Source organism: Eretmochelys imbricata, chromosome 6, assembly GCF_965152235.1.
Source record: "Eretmochelys imbricata isolate rEreImb1 chromosome 6, rEreImb1.hap1, whole genome shotgun sequence".
Lineage (NCBI taxonomy): Eukaryota > Metazoa > Chordata > Testudines > Cheloniidae > Eretmochelys > Eretmochelys imbricata.
The window spans coordinates 129,539,896-129,556,140 of NC_135577.1; the positions used below are offsets into that span (position 1 = coordinate 129,539,896).

A 16,245-nucleotide genomic window follows, 5' to 3' on the forward strand; every position below is an offset into this window, starting at 1 on the left:
TAAATGAACTGTGTTAAACCAATTCCCTATGTGCAAAACAGAACATTTTCCATTTGTAGCCCAGAGTCTTTGTTAGATTTAGCTCAGTGATGGCATGCTGATGTTGGTTCTTATATAGTAAAAATAAAATAAAACAAAAATGCTACTTTAATATTAAGACTTTGGCTTAATTTGGAAAGATTATCAAAAAGACTGTAGACGCTCCTCCTTAATCTATAGCATGGTGTATACAGTGATGCAATGTTGCAGATAATGCAAAAAAACCTGATCAAGTCTTAACTGGAGTAAGGCAATGCTCAGTGTCCATTAGGTTCTTCTGTTTCTAAGGTTCAGAACATTTTCCAGGGTCTTTTCAGAGTTCCTTCAAGCACAAGGAAGCCCATTTCTTTAATATTTTAAAGTACACTGTGCTTCTGGCTTATAGTTAGTGAAGAAAATGGGAACTACTTTAAGTAAACATGCTGATCCTGCAATGCAGGAAATCAATAATCTCTGTGCTATTTACTGAAGACAATGTAGTGGAAAAAGAACCATTTAAACAAAGTGTTTTATGATGTTCAGTTAACTGGATTTAATTTGAACAGGCAGAGGTGGGCCAAAAATGTGTCCGTGTTACAGTTAGAAGAATGCACAGGATGGCTCAGTGCACTAATATATCTTTGACACCTCTTGCCTCTGAGGACTTGAGTTCAAATTACAGGGCTGTCAGTCAGGGCAGCAGTTTGCTATAGGCTGGAAGCTATTTTCATGATCTCTATCAGGCTTGAATGCTTCTTGGATTGCTGTTGGGAAATGGGGGTTAGATCCCAAAGGATTTTGTATTATACGTCTAAAGGCAAAAACGTACTGTGGAATCATGCAGGGGGTTGTTTGATTACACTGTAGAATGAAAACGAATGCATTTGACTTTCCATTAATGCTAGTGTTCTTTAAAAAAATATTGTCCCGGCCTCTCAACCATCTACCGGTGCATGTAAATATCGTGTTGCAACCTTTGGGATCTATCCTTGTGTGCAGGCTTACTGACATTGAAGGGAGAGGAGCACATCAGTGAAGAATATATATTTATTTGTGACATATACTGTTACACTTTTGTCTGCATATGTTCTGTCTAACTATTGTCACAGGGAATACCAAATATTAGCATAACTGAAAGATGGGAGAAAATACATTGTCCTCAGACCGTTCAGCTTGCTCATTGGGTGCCTTTGACAGCACCATGGGTATTGTTATTTCACTGTGTCCCTTGTATAGTCACTTTCTTCTGTGGGTCTGTCAGGGGAGTGAAAAGCAAAAATAGGCAAGGGGAATAGAGGCAGGTTTTACACCTAAAATGACTTTTTAAAAAAAAACTTTTTTAATGGCTAGGTTTCAAGATGTCTGTTACTTTCAGATCTGGCTCTGTTCTGAAGAGTGACTCTAAAGTAGCAAATTTCTTTTCAACAGCTATTTTCCCCTGTATCTGTTCAGTCTGCTGATTTTAGTGACAGAAATAAGCTTTTTACTACTGTTCACTCTTAAGAGGCAAAAAATAGCTAATGGGGGGAGCTAGCTTCTTATTCCTCTTTGTGCATCATCAACAGAATTGTTTGCTAGTGTCCAGTCAGTTACCACTGTGCAAACCCGCTGAAGGCAATGGAATTACAGCAGTATGTCTAATCATCTTTCTTGGCCTGTAAAACCTTGGTTTGTGGTCATGATGTATGAGGAAGAAAGGGCTCAGCTTGACTTTGTGATCCCGGATAGAGCTTACAGGGTGACGATAAAATACAAAACCAAAACAGCTTTCCTTGTAAACCAAGCACATTTGCTCCAGAAGATGCTGAGACAATAAGCAGTCATGTTGAGTGCCGTTTTTCAGAGGAGAACCCCACTTTGAGTGGCAATGGATTCACGTTCTGTTGCTGGGTGCAGTACTGCTCTTGTAACTCACAAGTGTTTGGTCGTGGCGGGCGTGGGTTCCTGAAGAGTGAAAATTTAAGACCGGTATCATACCCTTGCTACCACAACTGGAACGAGAAGGCTAATTCTGTCATCAGCAAAGACATATCACAGCTGAGATTTAATTTAATTCAGGTAAAAATCAGATCACCAAAAATGTGAGGAGAGGTGAATTTCCCACGAAGTCCATTGAATCGCTGCTTCATTGGTGATGTCATTGATATTAATTTCTATGCTGCTGCTGATAGCAAAAAGCTACAAAATAGCTTGTATTTATTTGTATACGTTAACCCCTTAAGAGTTACAGCTGGTGAATTTGCATGCATTTGAATTCATCAGGCTTCAACTCTGACACTGGAATTGTACATACTGCCTCAGTATTCTGCTGGTGGAAGAATGAGAGAGAAATAATTTGTTAAATTTCTAACACATTGCCACGTCTGCACTGTGGTGAAATTAGATTATATCCCCTTTTGTGAAGTAAAAGCAATATATTTCATTTTAAAGAAGTTGAAGTTGATGAATAATAGAGCTGGGTGAATAGTAACGATATATTATTCACAGTTGTTCGAACCATTTCATGAAACTCATTGAATAATTTAGTTGATGAACAGTGAATCATTTCCTCATTATAGGGTCTTACTATGTGAGGTCCTGAGTGATGCTTGCAAGAGACAGAGCACTTTCAGATCCTGTTGACCTGCATGGGAATTGATTGAGGTGCTCAGAACTTCACTGCTTTGAGCAGTTACCAGCCACTTGCTGCTGTGCAAGAAGGGGGAAAAAAGTCTGTCTTTAAGAGAGATATTTATAGCAAAATCAATATTGATTGTAAGAGGTTTCACTGCTTTAAATTTAAACACTTTTATACTGAACAGTCACAGAGAAAAATGTAACCGCAAAATTAGGATAAATTGCTGCATTTAATCACTTGATAGGTTACTCAAAAATGTTTTTGGAATGTGCTAAGTGTGACTTCATACAAATGACCCATTTCTTGATTCATTTACAACCAGCTATTGTAGAAATGGTCTTAAAAGTAGGGTTGTTTTAGCAATTTACCTTTTTAACTACTGGCGTCCACTCATTAATTTTCTCCTAATCTTTTAAGCTATCACTAGCAATTTATGCACTTACCTAGTTAGTCGTTAGTGTTTTCAGCTTTTGAACATGTAAAACCATATGATTGCCTTTTACAAGCCAAAGCAAGTTCCTAATTCAGGAGGCATCCAAATGTTAATATTTTAATCTTGTGTTCTGCTTGATTTTAAATAGTTTGGATGATAACGTATGTGAAGAGTAGGGAGCAAACCTTGCATAACATCTACTTAATAGAACAGTAAACATTTCTCTGCCTTGTAGGTTTTAGTTTACGGAAATTATGAAAAATGATTTAATTTCTTTTAAAGAAAATCTCCCATTTTGAATTAACATATACACAATTTAATAGGCAAAACAAAAAAATCGAGGTTTAGTAAAATATCCTGAAGACCCAGTTTCCTTTTTTCGTTGGGGTCATCATTATTACTGAAGTGTAGACATACACCTGTCTCTATTATTATTTATGTTACTGTAGCAGCTTGAGGTTTCCCTGTGCGAGGTACCGTTTAGTTACATCAGAGACAGTTCCTGCCCCAAAGAGCTTACACACTAAAGAAACATGACAGAGAGGTGAAGTGACTTGCCTAAGGTCACACAGCTCAGTGGCAGAGCTTTGAATAAAACCCTGGTCTCCTTATTTCCAGTACCTTACCCTGTCCATTGGGACTACATTATCTCTATCTGTGACAGCACTGGCTGGTCTAGATTAGAAGGAGGCCTTTATGATGTGCAGAATCAAGCCTTAAAGAGGTTCCACCCAGCCTATCCAACACAAAAATCATTGTGATGATTAATGGAAATGCAAGTAAAAAGCCAACAACCTGACATGAGCTGCAGAAAATCTCCTGGCATTGGAATGGGTATGGCCCCGCAGTCAGAAGGGTGAGATTATCAGGGCCAGAAATAGGGTGGACCCTCTGTGCAGCACAGAGCTCCACTCCATGCATACCAGCATGCCGTGTGGCAAAACTGGCATGTCAGCTACAACAGAGTTCCTTCCACTTTTGTCCCTTGCCACTGGGAGGTCTACTACAGCCATAGGGCTGCAACAGTGTTCAGAAAATAATTTTGCAGTCTGAGGGAAGGAATCCTCCTTTCCCTTCCCCTGCTTGGGCTGGGTATTTGGCTGATAATTTGCCCCTAAATTAATAAACCTGGTGGATATTGTTTAGGCTCGATCCAATATTCTGAGATCTATTTTTCATCTAAACTTTCATTAAGGTGCTGAAATGGTTACCTAAGAGCTCTTGCTAGCAATCAGTCTGGGACTTTGTGCTTCAAGGTAGAGAAATTGGTCAAGCCAAATCATCCAGGCCACATTTTTCAGTAGTGGCTTCTGAATTTTGGGTGCCCCCATTTTTGGGTACCGTGGGCCTAAAATTCTGGAGCGCTGAGCACCTCCAATAACTATTGAAGTCAATGGGAGCTTGTAACGGGTTCAGCACCCGCCTCTCATGCGTGCCCCCTTTTCTCTGGCTGATAGTGCCTGCAAACACAGTTCTTTTCAAGGGAGGGGGAGTCACACATCTCTCGTGGATGGCCCCATTTCTCTCCCACTTAGATGTGAGCCTGCTTTTCTTTTTTGGTTTACATCAGGGTGGCACCTGCCTCTCATGAGCATCCCTGGCCACTAGTTCTCTCGACTGGTCTTCAGCAGCTCAGCCCTTCGGCCGAGCCACAAACCCTGTCCTCCCTTCCAGGGTATACAGTCCTGAGTTCTTATCACAGCCCTGGTATGGGGCCATAGCTCAGACTTCTGCTATTCTATCCAGCCAGCCAGGTACCCACTCTTTGGCAGCCTTCGCTGGGCTCAGTTCTGTCTGGTGAGCTCTCTGCATGCTGTTCGTCTAGCCAGCCAGGCACCCAGTCCTCCCTCGTCAAGCTCCACACAGCAACTGAAGGCTCTGCTTTGCTGCTTGCCTTTTATCTGGCCCTTCTGGCCCCTTATTGGTAGCTCCAGCAGCCCCTCTGATTGGCCGCTTTTCTCCAGCCACTGTAGGCTGCCTGGAGGACTTCTCGCTGCTGCTCTATGCTGGGACAGGGTGGCGCAGGGCCATGGGGCCTCCGGAGTTAGTCCACCCTGCCACAGAGCTATGATACTCTGGAAACAAAGCCTAAGGTGTCTCCACTTGAGTCTCTCTCTCTCGATTTTGATGCAGAGAGAGAGAGAGAGTGTGTGTGTTGGTGTTGTTTTTGTGGGTAAAGAGTAACACGGCTACCCCCTAATGTTTGTATTTTAAAATCACAGGGTCCTTTTGAAAATCTTGGCACTTGTATTTGGGGAGAGATTCCATTTAACAAGTTGGGTTGCTCAAATTTTGGCCTACCTGATTACACCACTGTATGTTTGAGCAGTATTTTTATACTCCTCCCTAGTCATCTGTCCAAGTTTCCACTTGTAAATTTCCTTTTTGTGTTTAAGCTCACAAAAGATTTCTCTGTTAAGCGACGCTGGTCGCCTGCCATATTTGCTGTTCTTTCTGCACATTGGGATGGTTTGTTCCTGCGCCTTCAGAAAGTCTTCTTTAAAATACAGCCAGCTTTCCTGGACTACTTTTCCCCTCATGTTAGCTTCCCAGGGGATCCTGCCCATCAGTTCCCCGAGGGAGTCAAAGTCCAGGGTCCATATTCTGCTGCTCTCCTTTCTTCCTTTTGTCAGGATCCTGAACTTGACCATCTCATGGTCACTGCTGCCCAGGTTGCCACCCACTTCTAATTCCCCTACCAATTCATCCCTGCTTGTGAGCAGCAGGTCAAGAGGAGCACGACCCCTAGTACATAAGGTACCTTAATTGTCAGGTGTTTGACATTATCTGTTTCCCAACAATATCTGCATGAAACTCGTTTGTACCACATAGTAAAACTTGGGATTCTGAATAGCTAAAATATCCAGATGTGGAACTGGGAATGTTAAATTCAGGTGACTGAGTGCAGAAGGGCCATGGATCAAAGATGAAAATAATGTATTACATAGTGAGTAAAGTGGCAGAAACTGGCCCTTGGTAAAGATCGTAGGGTTCAATTACAAAATAAATGGCCACTCTTCACATGAAGGTTCCATGTATAAATAGCTTATAAAATAAATTATTAGTAGGTGTTTTAACAAAGTGATAATCAATTGTTATAGTCTGGTGCTGGATCTCAGACTGCACTGGTTCCATTTTTCTTTTTAAAGGATTTAGCAAAACAAACTTTTTTGAAGACCTTCAACCCAAATGGTGGAAACACAAAATAATTCATTTGGGCTGCATATGACTTTTAACCAACCCAGCCTGCAGCCCGATACCTTCTCAATAGCCTGGGAAAAGAGAGAGAAAATGATAAATATGGTACAGTATATTCACAAAGCTCCACTCCTTCCCTGACTCCGTGTTTACAACAAACGGAAGGATTTCATCCTCGTTAGATAGCCATCCAGCCATGTGAAGCAAATGACTCAAAATCTGATTTTTTGTATGCCTGGATTACCCGGTGTCTAACTTGGTCCTGATATTTTCACAAGTTCTGAGCACCTACCATAGCCCTTGAAGTCAATGGGACCTGCGGGAGCTCAGCATTTCTGTAAAATCAAGCCCGAGATGTTTTAAATTTTGCACCAAGCAACTGAGACAGTGAAAATCTCAGGTCTCACATGAAAATGTTGGCACTGCTATTTTGAGATGGTGGAGTCCATATCAAATATTTGTTTTGAGGGCTTGCTAGCTTTTCCTACCTCAGTGTGAATTGTTTTTTGTACAAAAACAGCGCTGTGGCTCAGTAAAATTCTACAAATGCCTTGACACCATCTCGGCATGAATTCCCCCCCTCCCTCCCCCAAACAACAACAACAACACACCTCCTATGCTGACATGAATCTTACAGCAAGCGTATGGGAAGCTTACCCTTTGTTTCTACTTAGATTAGCTTGCAACTTGTTAGGTTTATCTCAGTACTGCCCCATTCTTCCCTCCTTATATGGAAGATTCCTGTTAATGCTGGTAGGAGTTCAGTGTAAAAATGACCCATGTATCAATAGAAGAATATACTTGGTTGTTATATGCAATATCTATTTTTGCCTTCAGGACTAAAAGTGGATTTAAAGGCTGCCCTTTTTACCTTTTAATTTGTCTAGGTTGTCTTCGAGTTCTTTTTCCTATTGTGTTTGGCACACGTGACTGTTCTTTTTCCCTGTGGGAATCAGAGAATGTTACGATGCTCTACATGATTGCTTTAAAAGTCTGCCAAAGCAGTGAAGAGCTGGAGATATTAAGCTGTAGGAAAGATATTAAGTTGTACTGGAGGAATTCCATATGTTGCACAAGTGTTATTAAACTTCCAGCTTCTAGGCACTGGGTTTTGCAGTCCTGAAAAGCAAATCTTAGATAAACCTGAACTTGGGTATGAAATAGATGTTACCTGTCTCACAGAAAGAGAGAGAGATGATCAGATGGATCCTAGAAATGAAGTAATAATCAGTTCTTTTTCCACCTCTCTGTTGTCAGGTTCCTTATTTATTCTTGTCAATTCCTTGACTTGTAGGGCCATGAGTAAAAAGGTGCCTAAATCTTAATTCATAATAGTCGTCTTATGACTAGTGAGTGATGTGCTAATACAGACTGTGTACATAGTGTAAATGTTTTTTTTTCATAGCTATTGGCTGCTTGTAGCTTGGTTGTCTCTCCATTGATATCCAGTATCTGTCTGTGTAGCTTGCTGTCAGTTACCAGCATTGTTTCTCTACTAAAAATAATAAAAAAAAATCTCTTCCTTTTAACACTATAATGAAGTGTCCAGAGTACAATTATTCCTCTGCTGCCTTCCGGATACATTCTGAACTGATGATAAGTATCTCACATCCTGTTTGCTACTTACAGCTACTGTAGTGATAAAGGAATAGAGGTGTGTGCTTTTGGTCCACATTGAAGGAGATGTGTGACTTTAAGCTCATGAGCAGAGCCGTTGATGCCCATGTCATGATGCATGTGCTTATGTGTTTTCTTGGAGCGAGGCCTGGGAGCAGAGAGAAAGATAAGTTTTATCCCTGTCCTTGCTGAGTGCCCATGGCATATAACGTACTGAAAAGCGGGACATTCTTAGGTGGCGCAGGCTGGCTACAATAAATGTCGAGAAATGTGTTTGTAAAGCAAAGACTCTTCCATTTTTGCATTCAGTTCCCAACTGATAACAGTTTTCTAGTGCTCTCCAAGATACAAGATTATAATTTTGACTGAAATTGAGGATTTCTTTTAATTGGATGTTTCACCACTCTAATAGTTCATGAGGAAAGTTTTAAACAATCGGCATTACTTTTACTTGGGGCCATTTCTTAATCCTGCTCCTTTCAGAGACATTACCGTACGAAATAAACAGGAACAGAAATTTCCATACCTCAGTTGCAAATCCATAGCCAGTAGCAATGTTATCATAGAATATCAGGGTTGGAAGGGACCTCAGGAGGTCATCTAGTCCAACACCCTGCTCAAAGCAGGACCAATCCCAACTAAATCATCCCAGCCAGGGCTTTGTCAAGCCTGATCTTAAAAACCTCAAAGGAAGGCGATTCCACCACCTCCCTAGGTAACGCATTCCAGTACTTCACCACCCTCCTCGTGAAAAAGTTTTTCTTAATATCCAATCTAAACCTTCCCCACTGCAACTTGAGACCATTACTCCTTGTTCTGTCATCTGCTACCACTGGGGACAGTCTAGATCCATCTTCTTTGGAACCTCCTTTCAGGTAGTTGAAAGCAGCTATCAAATCCCCCCTCATTCTTCTCTTCCGCAGACTAAACAATCCCAGTTCCCTCAGCCTCTCCTCATAAGTCATGTGCTCCAGGCTCTAATAATTTTTGTTGCCGTCCGCTGGACATTTTCCAATTTTTCCACATCCTTCTTGTAGTGTGGGGCCCAAAACTGGACACAGTACTCCAGATGAGGCCTCACCAATGTCGAAAAGAAGGGAACGATCACATCCCTCAATCTGCCCCTACTTATACAGCCCAAAATGCCATGATCAGTTATATTCAAATGAAAATAGATATTCTGTACCCTTAGCCTCTTCGGGCACGCTGCGTCATGTTGTTTCTGGTTTAATAAAATTTCAATACACAGAAAAATCACTTTATTTACAGATATATGCAGAGCCAGTCCCATAACTTCCCATGGTACTGTAGCAATAGTTGCCAGGTCTGTGTGGGTGTTCTCCTGTCATGAATGGTGAACATATGGAAGATTCAGTAGAACAGTACCTCATTATTTCTGAAGTAAGCACAGTAAGCAGGAAAGTCTAGCACATTTTTGGCTTACCTTTCCTCTAGCCATCATATGGACATAGACCAAGTGTGTCTCAGGAATAGTTGCATCTGTTTTAGATGATCTGGGGCGTAGAGAAAGCAGCCTAGCAAGGTCAAGTCTTGTCAGGATAATTTAGAATTCTAATTATTCAGAGCCACCACCAGACAGTGCAGAAACGACATCTCTGAAATGTCTGAACAAAGGAATCCCTATAAACCAAGAAATCAAAGAAAACATTTCTGGGCTAGCCTGATAGTGGCTGTCATACTGAAGCTATCGTGCACTGCCATGCACAAGGCCTAGATCCAAACAGCTTGATCTCCACCGCCTTGCATTGTCATTTCTACCTGCCATTCCAGAGGTGGTGTTTCATTCCCATTTTGCACTCCTGTGGAGCTAGAGCTGATCAAGGAAAAGAAAGGGAGGAAATTAAAGGGGGAAAAGGCTACTTTTGGTCAAAATTTGGTTTAAATGTTTCCACTAGCTGCATTGTGCATAGATGTAAATGACTACGTAAGATGCAAGGTGGTGTAGAATTGGACCCACAATGCCTTTCCAATCAACCCTTCCTGCTCATTTAACTTACAATATGTCTACACTGCGATCATGATGTGTGACTGCAGCATGGGTAGACGTACCTGAGCTAGCTAGCTTTAATTTAGCTCGCTCCGATACTGAAGCAGTGAAATCCCGGCGACACAGCTTGTACAAGCTCACCCAGAACCTTGGCTTCAGTTCGATGGCTAGCTTGCACTCAAGCCTATCTCACTCTGGCTTTTCTGCTACCAGTGCTCAAGCTAGCTTGGGTATGCCTAGATACACTGTGGTCAAATCCCAGGATTGCAGTGTTGACATACCCTTGCTCTTTCCAGAGGCAATTCTACTCAGTCGTGTATCCACTCAGCCATAGGTTCTCAAACTGTGGACTGGGGTCATTCTCCCTTTCTTTGGTTAGATGGGTCCTGAAACTTCTGTTGTAACGTGGGGTCATGGTACAGAAAAGTATGAGAACCACTAATTTAGGTATTTATATGGCGCACGCCCACCCCCCCACCCCCCCATACGAGCCATGATGCAGTGCAAGCCATGATGCAGGTAGCCCCCATCACGAAAAAGCTGAAGGAGTATTGTCTGAGATGGGTGTCTCATATGAGATGACGCGATGTGGGATATGTTGGCCAGAGAGTAGAAGAGGTGGTAGTCGCGGGTAAAGACCACGAGGAAGACCTTGAACAAGGCGGTTTGAGAGGCTGAAGGAGGACATGAAGAAGGTTGGTGTGAGCTTGGAAGACCCGCTTGACCAGAACGCTTGGAGAAAAAGATCAGGAACCACTGACACCAATTGACAGGACTAGGTGAGGGGGAAGCAGAAGCTATGAGGACCATCTATCACTGTAGTATCTGAATGTCTTGGCTGGAAGGGTGGGGCCAGCTGAGGAGTCTCAAGAATGGGAGTGTTAAAGGAAGAGAAAATGAAGTCTATCAGCAGGAGAGTAGGGGAGAAGTGCACTGGAAAGTTTGCTATCCTGAGAGCTGTGGCTAATAGTTTCCTGCTCTGTGGTTGTAGCAGCCACTCTCTGAATGTGTTTTGCTAAGGGAAGCCAAAGAGGAGTCATCTGAGTGAAAGCCCGTGTGTTTTATGGACAATGCAAACGGCACGTGGGTCAGATCGAGAACCATCACCCAGAACTTTAACTGAAAGCAAAAACAACCCAGTCAGAAAGGCACCAAACAATCCAGAATAAAAAGCCTAGCTGTTTGTAAAGGTTCAGATTAATCCTGGTGTGACAAACGTCCCCATCCATTCCAATGGCATTCTACTGCGATCCTTTTTCGGGGGAGGGGAGGAGGAGGAAGTTGCGCTTTGGCCTCTCCCCAACTGACTCCAGACTGTGTGCATGCAAAAAGGCTGCTTGGCCTGAGGCAGGGATTTCAATGTTGGGAGGGTGGTTAAGAGATTTAGTTGGGATGATTTAGTTGGGATTGGTCCTGCTCTGGGCAGGGGGTTGGACTAGATGGCCTCCAAAGGTCCCTTCCAACTCTGTTATTCTATGATTCTATGATTTCCTCATCCTTAAAATCTCATGGAAGTGAGAGTAGGATGTTTGTTTGCAAGCCGTTCCAACGGGATTCCTCACGGAGCATGGGGGATAACCTTATTTTGATTATTTTATTTATTTGGTGCTTCACAGAGGTTTCAGTTTTGCAATGTAAAAAAGTGATCGCCAGATTCCTCCTTTTCCTCTGATCACTTGGAGAGAAGAAAAATAAATCCATTGTGAAATCTATTGGAAATATTGAATGGTGGCTTTAAACCAGTCCATTGGTGCTGACCAAGCAGACTATGTGCCTTGAATAAAGGAAGGACATTAAGGTACTTTTGAGGCAATACAGTGTTTGAGCTGATACTTCTGCAGTTCAGTGTGGCCTGTAAGCCTCTGCATTTCTTTCATAAATTCTAAGTTCAGAAGAGACCACTGTGATCATCTAGTCTGACCTGCATAACAGGGGCCAGAGAACTGCCCCAAAATAATTTCTTAATTCTTAAGGTTCCTTTTCCAAATAAATAAGGAAAATATGTTTTGCTGCTTCTCTCTGACTGGCCATCTGTTCTGTGGCAATACCTGACGGGAAGCAACTTTTTCTTTTTAGTTCCTAAGCCAAGACGACAGGAGCAGATCACTCCGATGAAACCTGTCAAAACAGCCCCATCAGCAGAACAGTTTTGTGATATCCAGTCTTGTGTATGTGTATCAGTTTTAGTTCAACTACCCTGGCCCATCCATTGTTAAACAAGATGAGAACCTGCATTTCAAGGAATCCTAGTTAAAGCGGAAAAGCAATTTACTATGAAGGCAGAAACCATACACTGGATCATAACTGTGAACTTCTTGCAGTATCTGCTCAAACCGTTAAAATACTAGCAAGGGTCTTGATGGCTCAATGGCTTGGTCTACGCAGAGTTAGTTGAACTGTCCATTACAAATATTATGAATATTTGAATTATGAATGCAAACTTATGAATTTATCTACCTTTAAAAGTGAATCATTCATAAGCCAGCCCTGATTTCTGCTAATGCCCTACTTAGTAATAAGCATTCACAGTGACATTTTTATTGGCATTTTGAATGACAAATAAACAGCAGAATCTTCTGAAAACAAAAATGTAGGATATTGAAAAGTGACATGAGCAGCCAGCTCTGAGCACTTTTGAAAATTTCACCCTACTAGGCCAAGATCAATGCAACAGGTGAATGCATGTGTGTTATGTATTAACATGTATTATTAGTCTGATTTGTATAAGCCATGATGTATGGATGTGACGTCAGTAAAAAGCCACATTATGAAAAGAATAGTTTTAGCCTATTAGTTGTTTGCAAGCTGTTTTCTTTGAATATTTGTTCGTTCATGCTATGTGACTGGTCACACAATTCTGCTCCAATACTGGGACAATGGAAATTTTCAAACAAATTCTGAATAAGAAGCATTCACAGGGTGGTTTTGGATGAATAATCAAGTAGGCTAAAATTTGTGGAAAATTTTGGATTTCTGAACCATGCAAATGTCCATGAAGCAATAAAAGCAATTGGCTGGAAATTTTCAACCCAGGAACTGTCTGAACACTTGAATAAGCATGATCAGTGCTAGCCTGGGACTTGGGGATTATGGGTTAATTCCCTGATCCTCTACAGACCTCCTTTGTGCCCCTGGGGGAGCTGTTTAGTCTCGCTACACCTCAGTTGCTCAGGGGAGGGGTAGAGAGATAAAAGCACCACCCCACCTCACAGGTGAGAGGAGAAAGGCATTAACAATTGTGAGGGCTCAGATACCATGGGAATGGTATATGGAATGGTGAGGGCAAATAGCTTTCTCACATGGTATTTAGAGCCTGATACAGTACCCACTGAAATAAATGAAAGGGCTTTCATTCAATGGATATTGGGCAAGAACTTTAATGACATTCCGCACGTCACTCACTGACTGTACCAGGCCCAGTACAACAGCCCCTAAACGACTATCATTAGAGCTGGGCCAAATTTTTCAAATGAAACTTTTTTTACCAAAAAAATGCAGATTTGGGTCAACCAAGAAAGTTCAAAAATTATTCTCAAAGTCAATGAAGGCAACCAAAGTGTTTCGTTTGACCCAAAAATGTTTAGTTTGAGCTGAAACAAGTTTTATTTTTTTCAATTTGTCCAGTGAACCGAAAAAGCATAGGTCTATCTTGAAGGGGAGTTATGCTTGAGTAAGACCTCTAGGCTCAGTCATCTTATTTTACTGTATTCATTTGCTTTGATTAGTGCATTAGTCATATTTTTGCAGTGTTGGCGCTCAATAAATAACAATATTATATTGATTGGAATCAGATCCTTGTCGTATTTGCATTGAGTTAAAGCCAACATGAATAATGAATTCAGATTAAATCAACTGCAATGTAAACATGGTATTTTTTTTCCAGAGCCACTCTCACTTGAAAGAGAGAGAACCTGGTTCGTCATTTTACACCTTTTTGTCTTTGGAAGACCATTCTCCTTGCTAAGTAGAGGTCAGCTCCAAAATTACTTCATACTGTTAATATTAACCCCGCAAAAGTGAGGAATCCTGATAAAGCTGAAAATCCACTTTAGGAGCTAATGCTGGCCATTTAAAGTCAGACCTCTGTGAAATGGTCTTGGAGGTCAGAGGATGGATTGGATAAAGGAATCTTTGGTTCATTTATTGAGCTGTAGCTGAGGGTATGACTGTACCAATGGGACAGACTGGGCTATGTTATTTCTAAGATTAGATAGATGTAACAATAGTGAGTGATTTTAAAAAATATTCTGAGATGGATTCTTTTGACATAGTAAATTCCAACTTTTTGAATTTTTCAAGAAAAAATATTTCCCCTTAAAGATCAAAAGTCTATTTGTTCGATCCATTTTTCTATTTTACTTTTAAAATGTAAGAAAAAAAATATAAAACAATTAATTTAAATCAACAACAGCCTGGCAATTTTGGGTTCAAACAATAACAGTAATAATAATAAAGCATGCAGGAGATTGAGTGACTATCTTCTCCTTTTTGTGTAACCTTAACACTAAGCCAGTGTTTATTTTTAAATTAAAAAAAAATAATTAAAGTTTGACAGCAACCTTCTGCACACTCTGTACACCAAAATTAGCCAGAAGCACATTTTTATAGATGACTTAAAATGCCCCAAAGCTGGGGCTTTACAGTAGAAATGCAAACATATTAATATTTGTAAATATAGATATGGTAATGGTGTTTCTCTCACACAAAGACAGAATAATGTAGATAGAGAGTTTTAGATATTTGCTTATTCCTGCATGGTGCAGGTATGTTTGAATTATGCAGGTCAGCTGCAAAGAGTGTAATGCCCACCTGCAAGCTACTCCATCATATATTGTGAATATTCCTGTGTATTTTATAAAAGAGACTCAAAATGTTTTGGGGAACTTTCAAAAATTTATTCTTCTGTCTGTAACTCCAGCTTCTGGAGTCCAAGCCTACAGCCCTTCGGGGGGTGGGGGGGGTGGTGGAGAAAAATGGATATAAAGCTCCCATTTTGGGTCCTAATGGATCAGAAAATATGGGACTTCAAACCTGTTTGTGGTCCAGGATTGAGTGTTGCCTGTTGTGGCTTCTGGCCCAGTGTAATTTTCAGGGAGAAGTTCCTATGGGAAAGTAGGTAACAGTTGTTTCTTTTTTAATGGCATCACTTTTGAAGGTGCTCAGAGCTCCTGGAGGAGGCGGATAAACAGGCAAAGTTCCGTCAATGCAGGTCCTCGCGTGTTTCCATGTATTTTTTTCAGATGACAATCATGCTCACATACCACACAATGGTGGAAGGCATAGAGCTGGTTGAATAATATTAATTGGGGACCATATTCTTACTGGTGGACTCTGTGTGTTTGTGTGTGTCTGGGGGGGGTGGGAGGAAAGGATGCTCAAGGAGTTACCGTTCCTGTACTGTGGTGCGTGAGGTTGGGAGGATAGTGAACTGCACTTCATGATGGGCTGTAGTAGGAGGCACAGAAGAGGTGCTGTTGAGACACTGCAGTCCATGGATAATGGTGTAGTTCAATGAGACACTATCTAGTCCATTGGACCCTGGTTTCTGTTCCTAGCTCTGCCATTGATCTGCTGTGCTTCTCTGGGTAAGTGACTTCATCTCCCTGTACCTACATCTGTCTTGTCTATTCAGCTGGTAAGCTTTCCAGGCCACTGTATCAGTACAATGCCTTGTATAGTGGGCCCCTCGAGCTTGGCTGGGTTCTCTAGATGTTCTGTAATATGCATGAAAACAACAACAGTGTGCTACTCAACATCATTAATGGTTCGTAGAATGAGGATTTAATTTTTCCAGTATATAACAAATGAACTGTATCCACATTAACAAGCATGCCAAGCAGGATATTTTACCAGTAATTACTTCACTACTTCTGTAATGTGTTGTCCATAAGGCCAGTCCCTTCTTCCATTGCCATTCACTGCTAGTTGAAAAAGAAGTCCCTTTAACAGCTGTGTGGAGACGGCCAGAGACTCAGCAAGAGAAAACACTGTTGCGACCATTTTCCTTTAAGTGGCATTTGCCAGAGGTCTGCTTTTTAGCAAGAAACTGCTTCGTTCGACTTGGAATTCCAACAGAGACTTTGCATCGTTGTTGAATGTGAGATGGAAAAGTCGTTCACAAAATAACTAGGCCAGTCCTTGGCACCGCTGGAACTGAAGCGTAGCTGTGAAGTCAGTGGAGCGACTTGGTGTCAAATTGGTTTAACGGCCCGTAATGTTGGGCTGAACATGTCCTTTTTCTTGTGCTGTGAAGTGCGGCCATTGCAATTAGCTCAAGTATTTTCAATGCATGTTTCATCCAATTGTACAAACTTTTCACTGAGTCATACCATAACAACTGTCTGTATCATTACC

At 41.4% G+C, this 16,245-nt stretch overlaps 1 protein-coding gene across 2 annotated transcripts in view; it reads left to right on the top strand.

The window, feature by feature from the left end:
• Positions 1–16,245, top strand: part of MDGA2 (MAM domain containing glycosylphosphatidylinositol anchor 2) — a 662,813-nt gene that overhangs the window by 283,605 nt on the left and 362,963 nt on the right. The window lies entirely within an intron of this gene.